General features: G+C 46.1%; 1 protein-coding gene across 13 annotated transcripts in view; it reads left to right on the top strand.

The window, feature by feature from the left end:
* Window positions 1-19,396, top strand: part of LOC137518793 (uncharacterized) — a 154,385-nt gene extending 134,989 nt beyond the window's left edge. For all 13 annotated transcript variants that reach the window (XM_068237095.1, XM_068237100.1, XM_068237099.1 and 10 more), the window contains one exon: window positions 18,997-19,396. The gene's annotated coding sequence lies outside the window, so the exon portion shown is untranslated. The remainder of the gene's footprint in view (window positions 1-18,996) is intronic.
* Window positions 19,397-25,625: the final 6,229 nt, after the last annotated feature.

Raw genomic sequence — 25,625 nt, 5'->3', positions numbered from 1 at the left:
GGATCCAGTTCAAACTCCTGACTCTAACATACAAAGCCCTCCATTAGTTGTGCCCTCCATACATCTCATCACTAATCTCAAGATATTGTCCCTCCCGCGACCTCCGCTCCTCCCAAGAAATTCTCCTGGCCTCTAAGCTGATCACCTCCTCTCATGCTCGCATCCAAGACTTTACACGAGCATCATCTCTTATCTGGAACTCTCTTCCACAGCCTGTACGTCATGCTCCAAACCTGAACATCTTCAAACACACTCTTAAAACACACCTTTTCAGACAAGCTTATAACATTCTATAGCCCTTATTTACTTATTTGACACAATGTAATCAGAGGCAAAGGGTCACTGCCTCATCCATCTTTCACCCCCTTACCTAATGTGTCCACCACTACCCACTAGATTGTAAGCTTGCAAGGGCAGGTTGCTCCTCCTAATGTTTACTGTTTTTGTCACAATATTTGTGCTGCTTGGAACTCTGTTTTACAATTTGTTAGTATATCTATGTTCCCCTTGTCGTCTTATTGTGCTTTGTAAAGCCCTGCGGAATATGTTGGCGCTATATAAATAATAAAATAATAATAATAAGAAGAAGAAGCAGGGACTTTTCTCCTCATTTTTGAGGTAGAAAAAGTGCGTTTTATACAGTGGAAAATACAGTACTTACCGTATTTTTCGGACCATAAGACGCACTTTTTCTTCCCCAAAAGTGGGGGGGAAAAGTACCTGCGTCTTATGGTCCGAATGTAACAATTGAGACCACCCCCAGGCGCCCACACATACACAGCAGCTGACCCCCTGCATCCACCGCACTAGCTGGTCAATAACCTGGGATGCTGTCAATCAGGGGCGCTGCAGTGGCCAGACACGCTAACTTCCGACATCCAACACTTCCGACATCCATCGCATCACTTTATGCATCTGCTTCGTCTCTTATCTTCATATATTAGTATCAGATGCCCGGCCCGCCGTCTTATTACGTGGGGACGCAGTCAATCATGGCCGCTGCACCGGCCAAACACGCTGACCCCACGCCGTCCATTACACCAGCACTCGCTGTTCCTACTGTGTAATCCATTCAAACTACCGCTGGCCAATCAGGCGGGGGCCGATGGTCTTGAGGGCGGGACAAGGCTCTGCCATACTAGCCAATCACAGCACTCGTTCTGATCAGAGCGAGTGCAGTGATTGGCTAGTATGGCAGAGCCTTGTCCCGCCCTCAAGACCATCGGCCCCTGCCTGATTGGCCAGCGGTAGTTTGAATAGATTACACAGTAGGAACAGCGAGTGCTGGTGTAATGGACGGCGTGGGATCAGCGTGTTTGGCCGGTGCAGCGGCTATGATTGACTGCGTCCCCATGTAATTAGACGGCGGGCCGGGCAACTGATACTAATATATGAAGATAAGAGACGAAGCAGATGCGTAAAGTGATGCGGTGGATGTCGGAAGTGGTGGATGTCGGAAGTTAGCGTGTCTGGCCACTGCAGCGTCCCTGATTGACAGCATCCCAGGTTATTGACCAGCGGGCATCTGATTAAAACATATAGAGGCCAGGCAGAAAACTGATGCGGTGGACGGCAGGAGTTAGCGTGTCTGGCTGCTGCAACGGCCATGATTGACAGCGCCATCATGTGATTGGCCGGCAGGCATCTGAAAGGTACATATGGAAGAAGAGTAGGTGGTGCGCTGGACAGCGACCTGGACAGAGAGAGGGGACACAGGACTAACAAAGGAAGGACATGGGGGACATAGAATGGACATAGGTGGACACAGAAAGCACTGAGGAGGACACAGAGGGACACAAAAGGTAAAAGGGGGACCCAGAAGGTACAAGGGAGACATACAAATTTGGGGGAATTGGAGGAACAGGTTCATAAGACACCCTTGTGCCATGGACGCACCAGGATAAGTATGTATATTTTTTTCCTGATTTTTGCCCTCTAAACCTAGGTGCGTCTTATGGTCCGGAGCGTCTTATGGTCCGAAAAAAATACGGTACTACAAATGCTTTAATACTGCTTATTGCCATTTGGGGTTCCTCCCAATCCTCGTTCTTTAGTCTTTTTTTCTTCTTCTTCTTCTTCTTAACAGAGTCCCTGAAATTCATCAGACCATGGAGTAGTGCATTTGAACTGGGCATACCCAAATTCTGACCTGACGCTCCTTTCAGCCCAAGCACTTCCTCCCACTGGGCATGTGCGGGTTAGAACTCACTCATGCCGAGCAAGTAGGCACTTGTGCATAGCCACTGGCTTTTCCGGCTAACAGGATTTGATTGCCCATGCAGTTAAAAATTATAATTGGGCAGAACGAGTAATAGAAACAGACCTTGGACTATGATAGGGACATTAGACAATGGCAGGGATCACATTCACATATATATAAGCTTCCCTGTTAGATTGTAGACACTATGGGCTGGTGCACACCAGAGCAGTTCTGGAGCGTTTTTTAAAAACGCTTGCAGGGGGAAAACCGCTTGGCTAATGAAAGTGAATGGGATGGTGCACACCAGAGAGGTTCGTTTTTTCCACAAACGCAAACTCGGGGGCTCATAATTTTTTAGATTTCTGAGGCGTTTCTGCCACAATGTTAAAGATTAGTAAAGTGGAAAACCGCTCTGAAAAACGCTAGATCAGAGCGGTTTTCCAGGCGTTTTTTGTTACAGAAGCTGTTCAGTAACAGCTTTACTGTAACAATATTTGAAATCTGCTACACAAAAATGCTCCAAAAAATGCTAGGCATGTTTAGAAAACCTCACTAAACATGCCTAGAATCGCTCTGAAATCTGCTTCAAAAACCTCTAGCATTTTGCAGATCTGATAGAGGTTTTTGGTGTGCACTGGGCCTATGAGCGCTTTCTGAGGGCTGGTGCACACTACAAAATCACATCGCTCCAGTGAGAACAGACACATAGGATAACATCAGCAGGAGCTTTTAAAATCACAAAGCACTCAGAAAAGATCTTCTGGTGTGCACCAGCCCTGAGAGCTTGTCTGACCATCAGATCTTTCTCAGCGTTTTTAAAAAATGCTCCTATTGACTTGCATTAAAATTGTGGTAAAATTGCTGCTATCGCGATTTTTTGAAAATCATAATGGTGGTAATTTTTCCACAATTTTCAAGAGAACCTGTAACTTTAAAAACGTCCCAGGGGGGAGGGATGGGGGGGGGGGGGCTGTGTGAATTTACCTTGGGAGGGGGAAGGCTCTGGATCCTTTTGAGGCTTCCCCGTCCTCCTCTGTCCAACGGTGGCAGCGCTGGGCCCCCAACACCACAGCTGACAAGGAAAGTAGTGCCTGCAATATTTACTCTCCCCGGGTCCAGCTCAGGCACAGTAGCAGCTTTCCACTCGGGGTCAGGTGGAAAAAGCAGATACCGATTGGATCCACTCTACTGCCTGCCAGTGCAGTAGAGCGGATCCAATCCAATCGGGATCACTTATGCTGGATTGCAGTCTGGGTGGGGTGAGGCAGGTTCCTCAGGCAGTGGAAGATGGGGGTGGCGCCCCCCTGGCCGTGGGTGGAGGGGTGCCGAGCTGGAGGGGGCAGCAGCCAGGAAAGGGGAAGCAGCAGGCACAGCAGTGGGCCTGGTCCGTCCACTCTCCCTTTCCAGCGATTTGCTCAAAATGTCATTAGTTCAGCCAGGCAGCGGGAGGCGCAATGACTCACCTATTTCCTGGATCCTGCGCTGAGTTCCACCGCTCATGTAACTTCCTGCAATGCCTCCCAATTAAGTACTATTGAATTTTGAGCAAATTGCTGGAGGGGGAGAGCCCCAGGTGAGGAAGGGGGGCCGACCCCCCCCCCCCCCCACCGCTGTACCTGCTGCTCCCCCTTCCTTGCTGCTACCCCCTACAGGCTACCTATACTGGGGGACAATTATACTACCAGTGGGGGAGGGGGGGGCGTCAGCATCTTCAAAAGTTTGCCTCAGGCAGCAAAAAGTATAGAACCGGCCCTGAAAGCACTGCAGATAATGTCAGAATTATATAAATACATAACATAATAAATGCAGAGGAAATTTGCTTTGTACATTATGCTTAATAATGATCTGCAGTATATTGTGCTTTATAGCATTAACAGCTTTTCTCCTTATTAGTGCACATTACAGTCCATAGTATTGTTCTGATGCTGGTTAACAGAACCATTTGGTGTTCCATCGCAGCATCCCAGCATCAAACTGTTCTAATCAGTAGCAATAAAGCAATGCTGTTAACTGCAATGCAGCTGCCTTAGGCAGATTTTTAGTGTCCATAACACTTAAAGTGTACCTGAGATGGTGGGGGGGAAGATACATACCTGGGGTTTCTTCCAGACCGATCGCTCCCTCGCTGTCCTCCTCTACCTCCTGGATCTACTGCAACTGTTCCTGAAAAGTCCTCCAGTCTGGGCCAATCGGCGCAGCCGCAGTCTGGCCATGCTCGCTCTTGTGATGTTCTGCACCTGTGCAGTAATACTGCTTCTGGAGGACTTTCCGGGGTCAATTTCAGAAGAAGGAGGCGGAGGACGGCGAGGGAGCGATCGGCCTGGAGGAAGCCCCAGGTACAGTGGAGGAAATAATTATTTGACCCCTCACTGATTTTGTAAGTTTGTCCAATGACAAAGAAATGAAAAGTCTCAGAACAGTATCATTTCAATGGTAGGTTTATTTTAACAGTGGCAGATAGCACATCAAAAGGAAAATCGAAAAATTAACCTTAAATAAAAGATAGCAACTGATTTGCATTTCATTGAGTGAGATAAGTTTCTGAACCCCTACCAACCATTAAGAGTTCTGGCTCCCACAGAGTGGTTAGACACTTCTACTCAATTAGTCACGCTCATTAACCACATAACGACCGCCCCCAGCCGATGGGCGGCGGCAAAGTCTGGGCCCAAACGACCGCAATACGCCCATCGGCGGGGGCGGCTGCGGGAGTGGCTATGCGGCGATCGCGTCATTCGTGACGCGATCAGCCGCCGGGGACTGGCTCCGCCCCCCGTTCGCCGTAACCCGCCGGCCGTTCGGAAGCGCCGGCGGGTTACTGGCATCCGGATCGCCGCTGCAACAGTGTATAATAGGCTTTGTAATGTATACAAAGCCTATTATACTGGCTGCCTCCTGCCCTGGTGGTCCCAGTGTCCGAGGGACCACCAGGGCAGGCTGCAGCCACCCTAGTCTGCACCAAACACACTGATTTCCCCCCCCCCTGCCCCCTGATCGCCCACAGCACCCCTCAGACCCCCCCCTGCCCACCCCCCAGACCACTGTTTGCACCCAGTCACCCTCCTAATCACCCATCAATCACTCCCTGTCACTATCTGTCAACGCTATTTTTTTTTTAAGTCCCTAATCTGCCCCCTACTCCCTCCTGATCACCCCCCCACCCCTCAGATTCTCCCCAGACCCCCCCCCCCCCCCGTGTACTGTATGCATCTATCCCCCCTGATCACCTGTCAATCACCTGTCAATCACCTGTCAATCACCCGTCAATCACCCCCTGTCACTGCCACCCATCAATCAGCCCCTGATCTGCCCCTTGCGGGCAATCTGATCACCCCCCCACACCAATAGATCGCCCGCAGATCCGACATCAGATCACCTCCCAAATCCATTGTTTACATCTATTCTCTCCTCTAAACACCCACTAATTACCCATCAATCACCCCCTATCACCACCTGTCACTGTTACCCATCAGATTAGACCCTAATCTGCCCCTTGCGGGCACCCAATCACCTGCCCACACGCTCAGATTGCCCTCAGACCCCCCCCTTATCAATTCGCCCGTGCAATATTTACATCTGTTCTCCCCTGTAATAACCCACTGATTACCTGTCAATCACCCATCAATCACCCCCTGTCACTGCCACCCATCAATCACCCCCTGTCACTGCCACCCATCAATCAGCCCCTAACCTGCCCCTTGCGGGCAATCTGATCACCCACCCACACCAATAGATCGCCCGCAGATCCGACATCAGATCACCTCCCAAATCCATTGTTTACATCTATTCTCTCCTCTAAACACCCACTAATTACCCATCAATCACCCCCTATCACCACCTGTCACTGTTACCCATCAGATTAGACCCTAATCTGCCCCTTGCGGGCACCCAATCACCTGCCCACACGCTCAGATTGCCCTCAGACCCCCCCCTTATCAATTCGCCCGTGCAATATTTACATCTGTTCTCCCCTGTAATAACCCACTGATTACCTGTCAATCACCCATCAATCACCCCCTGTCACTGCCACCCATCAATCACCCCCTGTCACTGCCACCCATCAATCAGCCCCTAACCTGCCCCTTGCGGGCAATCTGATCACCCACCCACACCAATAGATCGCCCGCAGATCCGACATCAGATCACCTCCCAAATCCATTGTTTACATCTATTCTCTCCTCTAAACACCCACTAATTACCCATCAATCACCCCCTATCACCACCTGTCACTGTTACCCATCAGATTAGACCCTAATCTGCCCCTTGCGGGCACCCAATCACCTGCCCACACGCTCAGATTGCCCTCAGACCCCCCCCCTTATCAATTCGCCCGTGCAATATTTACATCTGTTCTCCCCTGTAATAACCCACTGATTACCTGTCAATCACCCATCAATCACCCCCTGTCACTGCCACCCATCAATCACCCCCTGTCACTGCCACCCATCAATCAGCCCCTAACCTGCCCCTTGCGGGCAATCTGATCACCCACCCACACCAATAGATCGCCCGCAGATCCGACATCAGATCACCTCCCAAATCCATTGTTTACATCTATTCTCTCCTCTAAACACCCACTAATTACCCATCAATCACCCCCTATCACCACCTGTCACTGTTACCCATCAGATTAGACCCTAATCTGCCCCTTGCGGGCACCCAATCACCCGCCCACACCTCAGAACGCCCTCAGACCCCAGCCCTGATCACCTCGCCAGTGCATTGCTTGCATCTATTTCCCCCCTCTAATCACACCTTGAGACACCCATCAATCACCTCCTGTCACCCCCTAGCACACCTACCCATCAGATCAGGCCCTAATTTGCCCCGTGTGGGCTCCTGATCACTCGGCCAAACCCTCAGATCCCCCTCAGACCCCCTTCCGATCACCTCCCCAGTGCATTGATTGCATCTATTTTCCCCTCTAACCGCCCCCTGAGACACCCATCAATCACCTCCTGTCACCCCCCTAGCACTCCTATCCATCAGATCAGGCCCAATACATCCTGTCATCTAAGAGGCCACCCTGCTTATGACCGATTCCACAAAATTTGCCCCCTCATAGACCACCTGTCATCAAAATTTGCAGATGCTTATACCCCTGAACAGTCATTTTGAGAAATTTGGTTTCCAGACTACTCACAGTTTTGGGCCCGTAAAATGCCAGGGCAGTATAGGAACCCCACAAGTGACCCCATTTTAGAAAGAAGACACCCCAAGGTATTCTGTTAGGTGTATGATGAGTTCATAGAATATTTTATTTTTTGTCAAAAGTTAGCGGAAATTGGATTGTTATTGTTTTTTTCACAAAGTGTCATTTTTCACTAACTTGTGAGAAAAAATAAAATCTTCTATGAACTCACCATACCCCTAACGGAATACCTTGGGGTGTCTTCTTTCTAAAATGGGGTCACTTGTGGGGTTCCTATACTGCCCTGGCATTTTAGGGGCCCTAAACCGTGAGGAGTAGTCTAGAAAACAAATGCCTCAAAATGACCTGTGAATAGGACGTTGGGCCCCTTAGCGCACCTAGGCTGCAAAAAAGTGTCACACATGTGGTATCGCCATACTCAGGAGAAGTAGTATAATGTGTTTTGTGGTGTATTTTTACACATACCCATGCTGGGTGGGAGAAATCTCTCTGTAAATGGACAATTGTGTGTAAAAAAAATCAAAAATGTGTCATTTACAGAGATATTTCTCCCACCCAGCATGGTTATATGTAAAAATACACCACAAAACACATTATACTACTTCTTCTGAGTACGGCGATACCACATGTGTGACACTTTTTTGCAGCCTAACTGTGCTAAGGGGCCCAAAGTCCAATGAGTACCTTTAGGATTTCACAGGTCATTTTGAGACATTTGGGTTCAAGACTACTCCTCACGGTTTAGGGCCCCTAAAATGCCAGGGCAGTATAGGAACCCCACAAGTGACCCCATTTTAGAAAGAAGACACCCCAAGGTATTCTTTTAGGTGTATGATGAGTTCATAGAAGATTTTATTTTTTGTCACAAGTTAGCGGAAATTGATATGTATTGTTTTTTTTTTCACAAAGTGTCATTTTCCGCTAACTTGTGACAAAAAAAAAATCTTCTATGAACTCACCATACTCCTAACAGAATACCTTGGGGTGTCTTCTTTCTAAAATGGGGTCACTTGTGGGGTTCCTATACTGCCCTGGCATTTTAGGGGCCCTAAACCGTGAGGAGTAGTCTAGAATCCAAATGCCTCAAAATGACCTGTGAATAGGACGTTAGGCCCCTTAGCGCACCTAGGTTGCAAAAAAGTGTCACACATGTGGTATCGCCGTACTCAGAAGAAGTAGTATAATGTGTTTTGGGGTGTATTTTTATACATACCCATGCTGGGTGGGAGAAATCTCTCTGTAAATGGACAATTGTGTGTAAAAAAAATCAAATAATTGTCATTTACAGAGATATTTCTCCCACCCAGCATGGGTATGTGTAAAAATACACCCCAAAACACATTATACTACTTCTCCTGAGTACGGCGGTACCACATGTGTGGCACTTTTTTGCACCCTAAGTGCGCTAAGGGGCCCAAAGTCCAATGAGTACCTTTAGGATTTCACAGGTCATTTTGCCACATTTGGTTTCAAGACTACTCCTCACGGTTTAGGGCCCCTAAAATGCCAGGGCAGTATAGGAACCCCACAAATGACTCCATTTTAGAAAGAAGACACCCCAAGGTATTCCGTTAGGAGAATGGCGAGTTCATAGAAGATTTTATTTTTTGTCACAAGTTAGCGGAAAATGACACTTTGTGAAAAAAAACAATTACAATCAATTTCCGCTAACTTGTGACAAAAAAAAAAAATCTTCTATGAACTCACCATACATCTAACGGAATACCTTGGGGTGTCTTCTTTCTAAAATGGGGTAATTTGTGGGGTTCCTATACTGTCCTGGCATTTTAGGGGCCCTAAACCGTGAGGAGTAGTCTTGAAACGAAATTTCTCAAAATGACCTGTGAAATCCTAAAGGTACTCATTGGACTTTGGGCCCCTTAGCGCAGTTAGGGTGCAAAAAAGTGCCACACATGTGGTATCGCCGTACTCAGGAGAAGTAGTATAATGTGTTTTGGGGTGTATTTTTCCACATACCCATGCTGAGTGGGAGAAATATCTCTATAAATAGACAATTGTGTGTAAAAAAAATAAAAAAATTGTCATTTACGGAGATATTTCTCCCACCCAGCATGTGTATGTGTAAAAATACACCCCAAAACACATTATACTACTTTTCCTGAGTACGGCAATACCACATGTGTGGCACTTTTTTGCGGCCTAACTGCGCTAAGGGGCCCAAAGTCCAATGAGCATCTTTAGGCTTTACAGGGGTGCTTACAATTAGGCACCCCCCAAATGCCAGGACAGTAAACACACCCCACAAATGACCCCATTCTGGAAAGTAGACACTTCAAGGTATTCAGAGAGGAGCATAGTGAGTCCGTGGCAGATTTCATTTTTTTTTGTCGCAAGTTAGAAGAAATGGAAACTTTTTTTTTTTTTTTTTTTTGTCACAAACTGTCATTTTCCGCTAACTTGTGACAAAAAATAAAATCTTCTATGAACTCACCATGCCTCTCACTGAATACTTTGGGATGTCTTCTTTCCAAAATGGGGTCATTTGGGGGGTATTTGTACTATCCTGGAATTTTAGCCCCTCATGAAACATGACAGGTGCGCAGAAAAGTCAGAGATGCTTGAAAATGGGAAAATTCACTTTTGGCACCATAGTTTGTAAACGCTATAACTTTTACCCAATCCAATAAATATACACTGAATGTTTTTTTTTTTATCAAAGACATGTAGCAGAATAACTTTCGCGCTCAAATGTATAGGAAATTTTACTTTATTTGAAAAATGTCAGCACAGAAAGTTAAAAAAGTCATTTTTTTGACAAAATTCATGTCTTTTTTGATGAATATAATAAAAAGTAAAACTCGCAGCAGCAATCAAATAGCATCAAAAGAAAGCTGTATTAGTGACAAGAAAAGGAGGTAAAATTCATTTAGGTGGTAGGTTTTATGACCGAGCAATAAACCGTGAAAGCTGCAGTGGTCTGAATGGAGAAAAAGGCTCTGGTCCTTAAGGGGCGAAAAGACTGTGGTCCCGAAGTGGTTAAGGACACCTGTCTTAACTAGTCACCTGTATAAAAGACACCTGTCCACAGAATCAATCAATCAAGCAGACTCCAAACTCTCCAACATGGGAAAGACCAAAGAGCTGTCCAAGGATGTCAGAGACAAAATTGTAGACCTGCACAAGGCTGGAATGGGCTACAAAACCATTAGCAAGAAGCTGGGAGAGAAGGTGACAACTGTTGGTGCGATTGTTCGAAAATGGAAGGAGCACAAAATGACTATCAATCGACCTCGCTCTGGGGCTCCACGCAAGATCTCACCTCGTGGGGTGTCAATGGTTCTGAGAAAGGTGAAAAAGCATCCTAGAACTACACGGGAGGAGTTAGTGAATGACCTCAAATTAGCAGGGACCACAGTCACCAAGAAGGACAAAAAGAGAAACCGAGAGCCCGATATGGTGCAGTATGTTAAGATGATATGAACAAATGTTAATATGCGAGAAATATACTCACAAGCATGGGTCACCAATTAGGCAACCACTGAAAAAGCAGGTGAGGAGATTATGCCTGTCCTCACTCAGGACTAAGAAGTCGCTCTCTGTAGCAAGAGAAAAAGGGTAGTACTCCCTTCCACCAGGAGTGGACGCAGTGTATTTGAATGTGGAACAGAGGCGCCAGCAGGATAAAAATTCGTAAAACCTTTAAAAATGCTTGGAGGAAGTGGTGGGCTTGCCTCCCAACAGCAAACAAGAAGTCCTGTTTATATAAATTGACACATTTATTTATACGGTACCCCAAACAGAAATGCAACGCGTTTCGCAGGTCAAGCCCGCTTCATCAGGCAAAAATTGGGGACGACAGTAAGTCTGTAATGTCAGGATTAGCGCCTCAGTGAGTCAATTTATATAAATTTATATAAACAGGACTTCTTGTTTGCTGTTGGGAGGCAAGCCCACCACTTCCTCCAAGCATTTTTAGAGGTTTTACGAATTTTTATTCTGCTGGCGCCTCTGTTCCACATTCAAATACAGTCACCAAGAAAACCATTGGAAACACATTACACCGCAATGGATTTGTCATTGGACAAACTTACAAAATCAGTGAGGGGTCAAATAATTATTTCCTCCACTGTATGCATTATCCCCCCATCTCAGGTTCACTTTAAAGCGGGCCTGAACTCTTGCACAAAGGACAAGGGAAAAAATGAGAAATCCACCCTCTGTGTGTTTATAGAGTGCTAATTCTCTGTTCTCGTTGAGCTGTCAGTTGACTGCCGAATTCTAAGCCATTATGTAGACACAGGAGGTTAACTCTTTCTGTGCTCACAGGATACCAGGAAGTAATCACTCTGCAGGATCTCCCTAAGCTGTAACAAAGAAATTGTTTTCTTTAAAAGGTTATTATGCTGTTGCTTATAATTTAGAGCACAGAGGAAGTTATGAGTTCAGGTAAACTTTAAAAGCAACCACAACAAGCAAAAATCACTTATTCTATTAACCAAATGCAATACAATTTTATGATTTAAAGGATCTCTGTCGCTAAAATCTTAAAATTTAAAATATATGTAAACTTATCCAATTAAGAAGTAGGTTTCTTCCAGAGTAAAATAAGCCATAAACCGACCGACATGTTTTGGACTAGCCCATCTCCTCATGGGGGATTCACAGGAATTTCTTTATTTTCAAAATGCACTTAGTGAATGGCAGTTGCTCCGTCCAACTGCCCAAAAAATGTACGGTGAGCAGGGAAGCTGGCCAGCATATATATACATTTTTTTCTGTGAGTATCTTTATAAAGAATAAAGCCATACTGAGAATCCCCTGTGGAGAGATAGACTAGCTCAAAATCTGTCGGTTCTGTCAGATTTCTACTACTTACTGTAAATGCTAGCAACATAGGAGAGAAGTAATTTATGGCTCATTTTACTCAGGAAGAAATATACTTCTTATTTGTATGTGTTTTAATTTTTAAGATTTTCATGATAGTTCCTCTTTAACAAGCAAGACAAATAACATTTATATTGCGCTTTTCTCCTGGCGGACTCAAAGCGCCAGAGCTGCAGCCACTAGGACGCGCTCTATAGGCAGTAGCAGTGTTAGGGAGATTTGCCTAAGGTCTCCTACTGAATAGGTGCTGGCTTACTGAATAGGCAGAGCCGAGATTTAAACCCAGGTCACCTATGTCAGAGGCAGAGCCCTTAACCATTACACTATCCAGCAAGAAGAGCAACATGTTTGTGTGTGATAATGCATTATTAATTTAAGGAGGAACTGTACTGAAAATAGCAATGAAAAAAATTGCTTAAAGGGATCCTTCAGCCTGGAAAAAAAAACAGTTTTACTCACCTGGGGCTTCTACCAGCCCCCTGCAGCAGTCCCGGGCCCTCGCAGTCATGATCGGATCCTCCTGTCCGCCGCCGCCAGCTACTTTAACTTCGCCAACAGGCTTACTGCGTCTACACATGCCTGGCCACGCGTCTCCTTCTACACTTTCCTGTGCACAATAGCGCCCTGCGCAAGCGCAGGACACTATTGCGGACGGGAATGCGTTGAACGCAATGCGTGGCCAGGCGTGTCCGTGAAGTGAAAGTAGCTGGTGGCGGGGGACAGGAGGATCCATCGTGACTGCGAGGGCACAAGAATGGCTGCAGGGGGCTGGTAGAAGCCCCAGGTGAGTAAAACAGTTTTTTTATTTAACCACTTGCCGACCGCCCCCAGCCGATGGGCGGTGGCAAAGACTAGGCCTAAACGACCGCAATATGCCCATTGGCGGAGGCGGCGGCAGGCGTGGTTATGCGGCGATCGCATAATTCGTGACGCGATCAGCCGCCGGCGACTGGCTCCGCCCCCCTCACGCTGTAACCCGCCGGCCGCTCGGAAGCGCCGGCGGGTTACTAGCACCCGGATCGCCGCATGTAAACAGTATAATAGGCTTTGCAATGTATACAAAGCCTATTATACTGGCTGCCTCCTGCCCTGGTAGGCCCAGTGTCCAAGGGACCACCAGGGCAGGCTGCAGCCACCCTAGTCTGCACCCAAGCACACTGATTTCCCCCCACCCGCCCCCTGATCGCCCACAGCACCCCTCAGACCCCCCCTGCCCACCTCCCAGACCACTGTTTGCACCCAATAACCCCCCTAATCGCCCATCAATCACTCCCTGTCACTTTCTGTCAATGCTATTTTTTTTAAACCCTAAACTGCCCCCTGCTCCCTCCTGATCACCCCCCACCCCTCAGATTCTCCCCAGACCCCCCCCCCCAGACCCCCCCCTCCTATGTACTGTATGCATCTATCCCCCCTGATCACCTGCCAATCACCCATCAATCACCCCCTGTCACTGCCACCCATCAATCAGCCCCTAACCTGCCCCTTGCGGGCAATCTGATCACCCACCCACACCAATAGACCGCCCGCAGATCCGACATCAGATCACCTCCCAAGTGCAGTGTTTACATCTGTTCTCTACTCTAAACACCCACTAATTACCCATCAATCACCCCCTATCACCACCTGTCACTGTTACCCATCAGATTAGACCCTAATCTGCCCCTTGCGGGCTCCCAATCACCCGCCCACATGCTCAGATTGCCCTCAGACCCCCCCCCCCTTATCAATTCGCCAGTGCATTATTTACATCTGTTCTTCCCTGTAATAACCCACTGATCACCTGTCAATCACCTATCAATCACCCATCAATCACCCCCTGTCACTGCCACACATCAATCACCCCCTGTCACTGCCACCCATCAATCAGCCCCTGTCACTGCCACCCATCAATCAGCCCCTAACCTGCCCCTTGCGGGCAATCTGATCACTCACCCACACCAATAGATCGCCCGCAGATCCGACATCAGATCACCTCCCAAGTGCAGTGTTTACATCTGTTATCTTCTCTAAACACCCACTAATTACCCATCATTCACCCCCTATCACCACCTGTCACTGTTACCCATCAGAATACACCCTAATCTGCCCCTTGCGGGCACCCAATCACCCGCCGCACACGCTCAGATTGCCCTCAGACCCCCCCTTATCAATTCGCCAGTGCATTATTTACATCTGTTCTTCCCTGTAATAACCCACTGATCACCTGTCAATCACCCGTCAATCACCCCCTGTCACTGCCACCCATCAATCACCCCTTGTCACTGCCACCCATCAATCAGTCCCTAACCTGCCCCTTGCGGGCAATCTGATCACCCACCCACACCATCAGATTGCCCCAGACCTACCCTCAGATCACCTCCAAAGTGCATTGTTTACATCTGTTCTGCCATCTAATCACCCACTGATCACCCATCAATCAGCCCCTGTCACTGATACCCATCAGATTAGACCCCTATCTGCCCCTAGGGCACCCACTCACCCGCCTACACCCTCAGAACGCCCTCAGACCCCAGCCCTGATCACCTCGCCAGTGCATTGCTTGCATCTATTTCCCCCCTCTAATCACACCTTGAGACACCCATCAATCACCTTCTGTCACCACCTGTCACCCCCTAGCACACCTACCCATCAGATCAGGCCCTAATTGCCCCATGTGGGCTCCTGATCACTCGGCCAAACCCTCAGATCCCGCTCAGACCCCCTTCCGATCACCTCCCCAGTGCATTGATTGCATCTATTTTCCCCTCTAACCACCCCCTGAGACACCCATCAATCACCTCCTGTCACCCCCCTAGCACTCCTATCCATCAGATCAGGCCCAATACAACCTGTCATCTAAGAGGCCACCCTGCTTATGACCGGTTCCACAAAATTTGCCCCCTCATAGACCACCTGTCATCAAAATTTACAGATGCTTATACCCCTGAACAGTCATTTTGAGAAATTTGGTTTCCAGACTACTCACGGTTTTGGGCTCGTAAAATGCCAGGGCAGTATAGGAACCCCACAAGTGACCTCTTTTTAGAAAAAAGACACCCCAAGGTATTCTGTTAGGTGTATGATGAGTTCATAGAAGACTTTATTTGTCAAAAGTTAGCGGAAATTGATTTGTATTGTTTTTTTCACAAAGTGTCATGTTTCACTAACTTGTGACAAAAAATAAAATCTTCTATGAACTCACCATACACCTAACAGAATACCTTGGGGTGTCTTCTTTGTAAAATGGGGTCACTTGTGGGGTTCCTATACTGCCCTGGCATTTTAGGGGCCCTAAACCGTGAGGAGTAATCTAGAAAACAAATGCCTAAAAATGACCTGTTAATAGGACGTTGGGCCCCTTAGCGCACCTAGGCTGCAAAAAAGTGTCACACATGTGGTATCGCCGTACTCAGGAGAAGTATTATAATGTGTTTTGTGGTGTATTTTTACACATACTCATGCTGGGTGGGAGAAATCTCTCTGTAAATGGACAATTGTGTGTAAAACAAAATCAAACAATTGTCATTTACAGAGATATTTCTCCCACCCAGCATCTGTATGTGTAAAAATACACCACAAAACACATTATACTACTTCTCCTGAGTATGGCGGTACCACATGTGTGGCACTTTTTTGCACCCTAAGTGCGCTAAGGGGCCCAAAGTCCAATGAGTACCTTTAGGATTTCACAGGTCATTTTGCGACATTTGGTTTCAAGACCACTCCTCACGGTTTAGGGCCCCTAAAATGCCAGGGCAGTATAGGAACCCCACAAATGATTCCATTTTAGAAAGAAGACACCCCAAGGTATGCGGAAAATGACACTTTGTGAAAAAACACAATTAAAATCAATTTCCGCTAACTTGTGACAAAAAAAATCTTCTATGAACTCACCATACTCCTAACAGAATACCTTGGGGTGTCTTCTTTCTAAAATGGGGTCATTTGTGGGGTTCCTATACTGCCCTGGCATTTTAGGGGCCCTAAACCGTGAGGAGTAGTCTTGAAACCAAATGTCGCAGAATGACCTGTGAAATCCTAAAGATACTCATTGGACTTTGGGCCCCTTAGCGCAGTTAGGGTGCAAAAAAGTGCCACACATGTGGTATCGCCGTACTCAGGAGAAGTAGTATAATGTGTTTTGGGGTATATTTTTACACATACCCATGCTGAGTGGGAGAAATATCTCTGTAAATGGACAATTGTGTGTAAAAAAAAATAAAAAAATTGTCATTTACAGAGATATTTCTCCCACCCAGCATGGGTATGTGTAAAAATACACCCCAAAACACATTATACTACTTCTCCTGTGTACGGCAATACCACATGTGTGGCACTTTTTTGCAGCTTAACTGCGCTAAAAGGCCCAAAGTCCAATGAGTACCTTTAGGATTTCACAGGTCATTTTGCGACATTTGGTTTCAAGACCACTCCTCACGGTTTAGGGCCCCTAAAATGCCAGGGCAGTATAGGAACCCCACAAATGATTCCATTTTAGAAAGAAGACACCCCAAGGTATGCGGAAAATGACACTTTGTGAAAAAACACAATTAAAATCAATTTCCGCTAACTTGTGACAAAAAAAATCTTCTATGAACTCACCATACTCCTAACAGAATACCTTGGGGTGTCTTCTTTCTAAAATGGGGTCATTTGTGGGGTTCCTATACTGCCCTGGCATTTTAGGGGCCCTAAACCGTGAGGAGTAGTCTTGAAACCAAATGTCGCAGAATGACCTGTGAAATCCTAAAGATACTCATTGGACTTTGGGCCCCTTAGCGCAGTTAGGGTGCAAAAAAGTGCCACACATGTGGTATCGCCGTACTCAGGAGAAGTAGTATAATGTGTTTTGGGGTATATTTTTACACATACCCATGCTGAGTGGGAGAAATATCTCTGTAAATGGACAATTGTGTGTAAAAAAAAATAAAAAAATTGTCATTTACAGAGATATTTCTCCCACCCAGCATGGGTATGTGTAAAAATACACCCCAAAACACATTATACTACTTCTCCTGTGTACGGCAATACCACATGTGTGGCACTTTTTTTGCAGCTTAACTGCGCTAAAAGGCCCAAAGTCCAATGAGCATCTTTAGGCTTTACAGGAGTGCTTACAATTTGCCCCCCCCCCCCCCCCCCCCCAAAATGCCAGGCCAGTGAACACACCCCACAAATGACCCCATTTTGGAAAGTAGACACTTCAAGCTATTCAGAGAGGAGCATAGTGAGTCCATGGCAGATTTCATTTTTTTTTTTTTGTCGCAAGTTAGAAGAAATGGAAACTTTTTTTTTTTTTTTGGTCACAAAGTGTCATTTTCCGCTAACTTGTGACAAAAAATAAAATCTTCTATGAACTCACCATGCCTCTCAGTGAATACTTTGGGATGTCTTCTTTCCAAAATGGGGTCATTTGGGGGGTATTTATACTATCCTGGAATTTTAGCACCTCATCAAACATGACAGCTGGTTAGAGAAGGCAGAGATGCTTCAGAATGGGAAAATTTCACTTTTGGCACCATAGTTTGTAAATGCTATAACTTTTACCCAATCCAATAAATATACACTGATTTTTTTTTAAATTTTTTTTATCCAAGACATGTAGCAGAATAAATTTCGCGCTCAAATGTATAGGAAATTTAACTTTATTTGAAAAATGTCAGCACAGAAAGTTAAAAAGTAATTTTTTTGTCACCATGTAATAAACGTCAGAATGTAAATCGGGGAGAGAAAAGATTTTACAATGGGCAAACACTGACTAAATCATTTACACATAATTATGGTAAAAATGAAGCACTTTTTTTACTACATTATTTTCTCTGGAGTTCCTCTTTAAGGGGCGAAAAGACTGTGGTCCTCAAGTGGTTAAGGCTTAAGTGTCTCTTTAATTCTACTTTTTCCTATGTAGCTGTAAGTTAATATTAAACTGACAGTTCTGAACCTCTTTCAGACTGGTACTTAAAGGGAACCTTAACTGAGAGGGATATGGAGGTTTCCTTTTAAACAATACCAGTTGCTTGTCAGTCCTGCTGATCTCCTTGGCTGCAGTAGTGGCGGAATCACACACCTGAAACAAGCATGCAGCTAACCCAGTCTGACTTCAGTCAGAGCACCTGATCTGTATGCTTGTTCAGGGGCTGTGGCTAAAAGTATTAGACACACAAGATCAGCAGGAGAGTCAGGCAGCTGGTAATATTTTAAAAATCCATATCCTTCTCAGTTTAGGTTCCCTTTATCTACTACATCTTTCCATGTGAGAATTAGTGTTGGGCGAACACCTGGATGTTCGGGTTCGCGAACGTTCGCCGAACATGGCCGCGATGTTCGGGTGTTCGCGCCGAACTCCGAACATAATGGAAGTCAATGAGGACCCGAACTTTCGTGCTTTGTAAAGCTTCCTTACATGCTACATACCCAAAATTTGCAGGGTATGTGCACCTTGGGAATTCCTGTGAATCCCCCATGAGGAGATGGGCTAGTCCAAAACATGTCGGTCGGTTTATGGCTTATTTTACTCTGGAAGAAACCTACTTCTTAATTGGATAAGTTTACATATATTTTAAATTTTAAGATTTTAGCGACAGAGATCCTTTAAATCATAAAATTGTATTGCATTTGGTTAATAGAATAAGTGATTTTTGCTTGTTGTGGTTGCTTTTAAAGTTTACCTGAACTCATAACTTCCTCTGTGCTCTAAATTATAAGGAGGAAAAAAAATATTTGAAAAAGAGCTTATAGTTTTTGAGAAAATTGATTGTAAAGTTTCAAAGGAAAAAATGTCTTTTAAATTCGGAAAATGTCATTTTTCTTTGCACAGGTAACATGCTTTTTGTCGCCATTCAGTCATAAATGTAATACAGATAAGAGGTTCCAGTAACGCTAACCCAGCAGCAGCACACGTGATGGAACAGGAGGAGGGCGGCGCAGGAGGAGAAGGCCACGCTTTGAGACACAACAACCCAGGCCTTGCATGAGGACAAGAAGCGTGCGGATAGCAATGAATTTTGTCGCCATGCAGTCATAAATGTAATACAGAAAAGAGGTTCCGTAAAAAGGGACCGGCAACGCTAACCCAGCACCAGCACACGTGATGGAACAGGAGGAGGCGCAGGAGGAGAAGGCCACGTTTTCAGGCGCAACCCAGGCCTTGCATGAGGACAAGAAGCGTGCGGATAGCAATGCATTTTGTCGCCATTCAGTCATAAATGTAATAAAGATGAGAGGTTCAATAAACAGGGACCGGAAACGCTAACCCATCACAGATGTTCATTGTTCATGTTACTTGGTTGGGGTCCGGGAGTGTTGGGTAGTCGTTTCCAATCCAGGATTGATTCACTTTAATTTGAGTCAGACGGTCTGCATTTTCTGTGGAGAGGCGGATACGCCGATCTGTGACGATGCCTCCGTCAGCACTGAAAGAGCGTTTCGACATAACGCTGGCTGCCGGGCAAGCCAGCACCTCTATTGCGTACATTGCCAGTTCGTGCCAGGTGTCTAGCTTCGATACCCAATAGTTGAAGGGTGCAGATGGATTGTTCAACACAGCTACGCCATCTGACATGTAGTCCTTGACCATCTTCTCCAGGCGATCGGTGTTGGAGGTGGATCTGCACGCTTGCTGTTCTGTGGGCTGCTGCATGGGTGTCAGAAAATTTTCCCACTCCAAGGACACTGCCGATACCATTCCCTTTTGGGCACTAGCTGCGGCTTGTGTTGTTTGCTGCCCTCCTGGTCGTCCTGGGTTTGCGGAAGTCAGTCTGTCGGCGTACAACTGGCTAGAGGAGGGGGAGGATGTCAATCTCCTCTCTAAAGTCTCCACAAGGGCCTGCTGGTATTCTTCCATTTTGACCTGTCTGACTATTTCTTCAAGCAGTTTTGGAACATTGTGTTTGTACCGTGGATCCAGAAGTGTATAAACCCAGTAATTGGTGTTGTCCAGAATGCGCACAATGCGTGGGTCGCGTTCAATGCAGTCTAGCATGAATTGAGCCATGTGTGCCAGAGTCCTGCCAGAATCCTCATCATCCTCTTGTGAGCGTTGTGATAGTTGTGATGCATCATAGTCGTCACCTTCTTCCTGGTCTGCTTCTGCTGACCATTCGCGCTGAATTGTGGAAGTCCAACGTGCACCGCTCTGGCCCTCGTCAGTGGTGGCATGAAATTCCTGCTCCAACTCCAGCTGTTCCTCCTCCTCTTCTTCGTCATAGCTGCTGGGGCCAGCGTTTCCTGAGGCAGATGGCCTGATGTTGGTATCATCACGCTGATCGTTTTCTCCTTCAGATTCCCCCAGTTGCATCATGACAGCTGTTTCCTTGATTTTCAACATTGACTTCTTCAGTAAACACAGCAGTGGTATGGTAATGCTGACTGAAGAGTTGTCACTGCTCACAAGCAACGTGGATTGCTCAAAATTTTGGAGGACTTGGCAGAGGTCCAACATGTTGGCCCAATCGGATCCACAGAAGCTTGGCAGCTGTCCGGATGCGCCTCGGTACTGCGCCGTCATGTACTGGACCACTGCACTCTTCTGCTCGCAAAAGCGGGCTAGCATGTGCAGCGCAGAATTCCAGCGCGTAGGGACATCACACAGCAAGCGATGGTGGGGGAGATTGAAGCGCTCCTGCATCTTGGCGAGTGCCCCCGAAGCAGTACTGGAATTTCTACAATGTTTGGCCACTCGTCGCACCTTCAACAGAAGATCGGCCATGCCTGGGTATGTCCTCAGGAACCGCTGAACTACTAGGTTCATCACGTGCGCCAGGCAAGGGATGTGTGTCAGCTTAGCCAACCTTAACCACTTGAGGACCTAGGGCTTTCTACCCCTTAAGGACCGGCCACTTTTTTTCCATTCAGACCACTGCAGCTTTCACGGTTTATTGCTCGCTCATACAACCTACCACCTAAATGAATTTTGGCTCCTTTTCTTGTCACTAATAAAGCTTTCTTTTGATGCTATTTGATTGCTCCTGCGATTTTTACTTTTTATTATATTCATCAAAAAAGACATGAATTTTGGCAAAAAAATGATTTTTTTAACTTTCTGTGCTGACATTTTTCAAATAAAGTAAAATTTCTGTATACATGCAGCGCGAAAAATGTGGACAAACATGTTTTTGATAAAAAAAAACCCATTCAGTGTATATTTATTGGTTTGGGTAAAAGTTATAGCGTTTACAAACTATGGTGCCAAAAGTGAATTTTCCCATTTTCAAGCATCTCTGACTTTTCTGACCCCCTGTCATGTTTCATGAGGGGCTAGAATTCCAGGATAGTATAAATACCCCCCAAATGACCCCATTTTGGAAAGAAGACATCCCAAAGTATTCACTGAGAGGCATAGTGAGTTCATAGAAGATATTATTTTTTGTCACAAGTAAGCGGAAAATGACACTTTGTGAGGAAAAAAAAAAAAAAAAAAAGTTTCCATTTCTTCTAACTTGCGACAAAAAAAAATGAAATCTGCCACGGACTCACCATGCCCCTCTCTGAATACCTTGAAGGGTCTACTTTCCAAAATGGGATCATTTGTGGGGTGTGTTTACTGTCCTGACATTTTGGGGGGTGCTAAATTGTAAGCACCCCTGTAAAGCCTAAAGGTGCTCATTGGACTTTGGACCCCTTAGCGCAGTTAGGCTGCAAAAAAGTGCCACACATGTGGTATTGCCGTACTCAGGAGAAGTAGTATAATGTGTTTTGAGGTGTATTTTTACACATACCCATGCTGGGTGGGAGAAATATCTCTGTAAATGACAATTTGTTAATTTTTTTTACACACAATTGTCCATTTACAGAGATATTTCTCCCACTCAGCATGGGTATGTGTAAAAATACACCACAAAACACATTATACTACTTCTCCTGAGTACGGCGATACCACATGTGTGGCACTTTTTTGCACCCTAACTGCGCTAAAGGGCCCAAAGTCCAATGAGTACCTTTAGGATTTCACAGGTCATTTTGAGAAATTTCGTTTCAAGACTACTCCTCACGGTTTAGGGCCCCTAAAATGCCAGGGCAGTATAGGAACCCCACAAATGACCCCATTTTAGAAAGAAGACACCCCAAGGTATTCCGTTAGTAGTATGGCGAGTTCATAGAAGATTTTATTTTTTGTCACAAGTTAGCGGAAAATGACACTTTGTGAAAAAACACAATTAAAATCAATTTCTGCTAACTTTTGACAAAAAATAAAATCTTCTATGAACTCACCATACTCCTAACGGAATACCTTGGGGTGTCTTCTTTCTAAAATGGGGTCATTTGTGGGGTTCCTATACTGCCCTGGCATTTTAGGGGCCCTAAACCGTGAGGAGTAGTCTTGAAACGAAATTTCTCAAAATGACCTGTGAAATCCTAAAGGTACTCATTGGACTTTGGGCCCTTTAGCGCACTTAGGGTGCAAAAAAGTGCCACACATGTGGTATCGCCATACTCGGGAGAAGTAGTACAATGTGTTTTGGGGTGTATTTTTACACATACCCATGCTGGGTGGGAGAAATTTCTATGTAAATGGACAATTGTGTGTAAAAAAATCAAACAATTGTCATTTACAGAGATATTTCTCCCACTTAGCATGGGTATGTGTAAAAATACACCCCAAAACGCATTATACTACTTCTCCTGAGTACGGCGGTACCACATGTGTGGCACTTTTTTACACCCTAAGTACGCTAAGGGGCCCAAAGTCCAATGAGTACCTTTAGGATTTCACAGGTCATTTTTGTTTCAAGACTACTCCTCACGGTTTAGGGCCCCTAAAATGCCAGGGCAGTATAAGAACCCCACTAATGACCCCATTTTAGAAAGAAGACACCCCAAGGTATTCCGTTAGGAGTATGGTGAGTTCATAGAAGTTTTTATTTTTTTGTCACAAGTTAGCGGAAATTGATTTTAATAGTTTTTTTTCACAAAGTGTCATTTTCCGCTAACTTGTGACAAAAAATAAAATCTTCTATGAACTCACCATACTCCGTACGGAATACCTTTGGGTGTCTTCTTTCTAGAATGGGGTCATTTGTGGGGTTCCTATACTGCCCTGGCATTTTAGGGGCCCTAAACCGTGAGGAGTAGTCTTGAAACCAAATGTCGCAAAATGACCTGTGAAATCCTAAAGGTACTCATTGGACTTTGGGCCCCTTAGCGTACTTAGGGTGTAAAAAAGTGCCACACATGTGGTACCGCTGTACTCAGGAGAAGTAGTATAATGCGTTTTGGGGTGTATTTTTACACATACCCATGCTAAGTGGGAGAAATATCTCTGTAAATGACAATTGTTTGATTTTTTTACACACAATTGTCCATTTACATAGAAATTTCTCCCACCCAGCATGGGTATGTGTAAAAATACACCCCAAAACACATTATACTACTTTTCCTGAGTACGGCGGTACCACATGTGTGACACTTTTTTGCAGCCTAGGTGCGCTAAGGGGCCCAACGTCCTATTCACAGGTCATTTTGAAGCATTTGTTTTCTAGACTACTCCTCGCGGTTTAGGGCCCCTAAAATGCCAGGGCAGTATAGGAACCCCACAAGTGACCCCATTTTAGAAAGAAGACACCCCAAGGTATTCCGTTAGGTGTATGGCAAGTTCATAGAAGATTTTATTTTTTGTCACAAGTTAGTGAAAAATGACACTTTGTGAAAAAAAACTAATAAAAATTAATTTCCGCTAACTTTTGACAAAAAATTAAATCTTCTATGAACTCGTCATACACCTAACATAATACCTTGGGGTGTCTTTTTTTTCTAAAATGGGGTCACTTGTGGGGTTCCTATACCGCCCTGGCATTTTACAGGCCCAAAACCGTGAGTAGTCTGGAAACCAAATGTCTCAAAATGACTGTTCAGGGGTATAAGCATCTGCAAATTTTGATGACAGGTGGTCTATGAGGGGGCGAATTTTGTGGAACCGGTCATAAGCAGGGTGGGCTTTTAGATGACAGGTTGTATTGGGCCTGATCTGATGGATAGGAGTGCTAGGGGGGTGACAGGAGGTGATTGATGGGTGTCTCAGGGGGTGGTTAGAGGGGAAAATAGATGCAATCCATGCACTGGGGAGGTGATCGGAAGGGGGTCTGAGGGTTTGGCCGAGTGATCAGGAGCCCACACGGGGCAAATTGGGGCCTGATCTGATGGGTAGGTGTGCTAGGGGGTGACAGGAGGTGATTGATGGGTGTCTCAAGGTGTGATTAGAGGGGGGAATGGATGCAAGCAATGCACTGGCGAGGTGATCAGGGCTGGGGTCTGAGGGCATTCTGAGGGTGTGGGCGGGTGATTGAGTGCCCTAGGGGCAGATAGGGGTCTAATCTGATAGGTAGCAGTGACAGGGGGTGATTGATGGGTAATTAGTGGGTGTTTAGAGTAGAGAATAGATGGAAACACTGCGCTTAGGTGGTGATCTGATGTCGGATCTGCGGGCGATCTATTGGTGTGGGTGGGTGATCAGTTTGCCCGCAAGGGGCAGGTTAGGGGCTGATTGATGGGTGGCAGTGACAGCGGGTGATTGATGGGTGGCAGTGACAGGGGGTGATTGATGGGTGATTGATAGGTGATTGACAGGTAATCAGTGGGTTATTACATGGGAGAACAGATGTAAATATTGCACTGGCGAATTGATAAGGGGGGGTCTGAGGGCAATCTGAGCGTGTAGGCGGTCGATTGGGTGCCCGCAAGGGGCAGATTAGGGTCTGATCTGATAGGTAACAGTGACAGGTGGTGATAGGGAGTGATTGATGGGTGATTGATGGGTAATTAGTGGGTGTTTAGAGGAGAGAATAGATGGAAACACTGCGCTTGGGTGGTGATCTGATGTCGGATCTGCGGGCGATCTATTGGTGTGGGTGGGTGATCAGATTGCCCGCAAGGGGCAGGTTAGGGGCTGATTGTTGGGTGGCAGTGACAGGGGGTGATTGATGGGTGATAGGTGATTGGCAGGTGATCAGTGGGTTATTACAGGGAAGGACAGATGTAATTAATGCACTGGCGAATTGATAAGGGGGGGGGGGGTCTGAGGGCAATCTGAGCGTGTGGGCGGGTGATTGGGTGCCCGCAAGGGGCAGATTAGGGTCTGATCTGATAGGTAACAGTGACAGGTGGTGATAGGGGGTGATTGATGGGTAATTAGTGGGTGTTTAGAGAAGATAACAGATGTAAACGATACATTTGGGAGGTAATCTGACGGCGGGTTTGCGGGCGATCTAATGGTGTGGGTGGGTGATCAGATTGCCCGCAAGGGGCAGGTTAGGGGCTGATTGATGGGTGGCAGTGACAGGGGGTGATTGATGGGTGATAGGTGATTGGCAGGTGATTGACAGGTGATCAGTGGGTTATTACAGGGAAGAACAGATGTAATTAATGCACTGGTGAATTGATAAGGGGGGGTCAGAGGGCAATCTGAGCGTGTGGGCGGGTGATTGGGTGCCCGCAAGGGGCAGATTAGGGTCT

The sequence above is a fragment of the Hyperolius riggenbachi genome, chromosome 5 (genome assembly GCF_040937935.1).
Source record: "Hyperolius riggenbachi isolate aHypRig1 chromosome 5, aHypRig1.pri, whole genome shotgun sequence".
In the NCBI taxonomy this organism is placed as follows: Eukaryota; Metazoa; Chordata; class Amphibia; order Anura; family Hyperoliidae; genus Hyperolius; species Hyperolius riggenbachi.
Note: the sequence above shows the minus strand (reverse complement) of the source record. Positions and strands in the feature narration are given on the sequence as shown.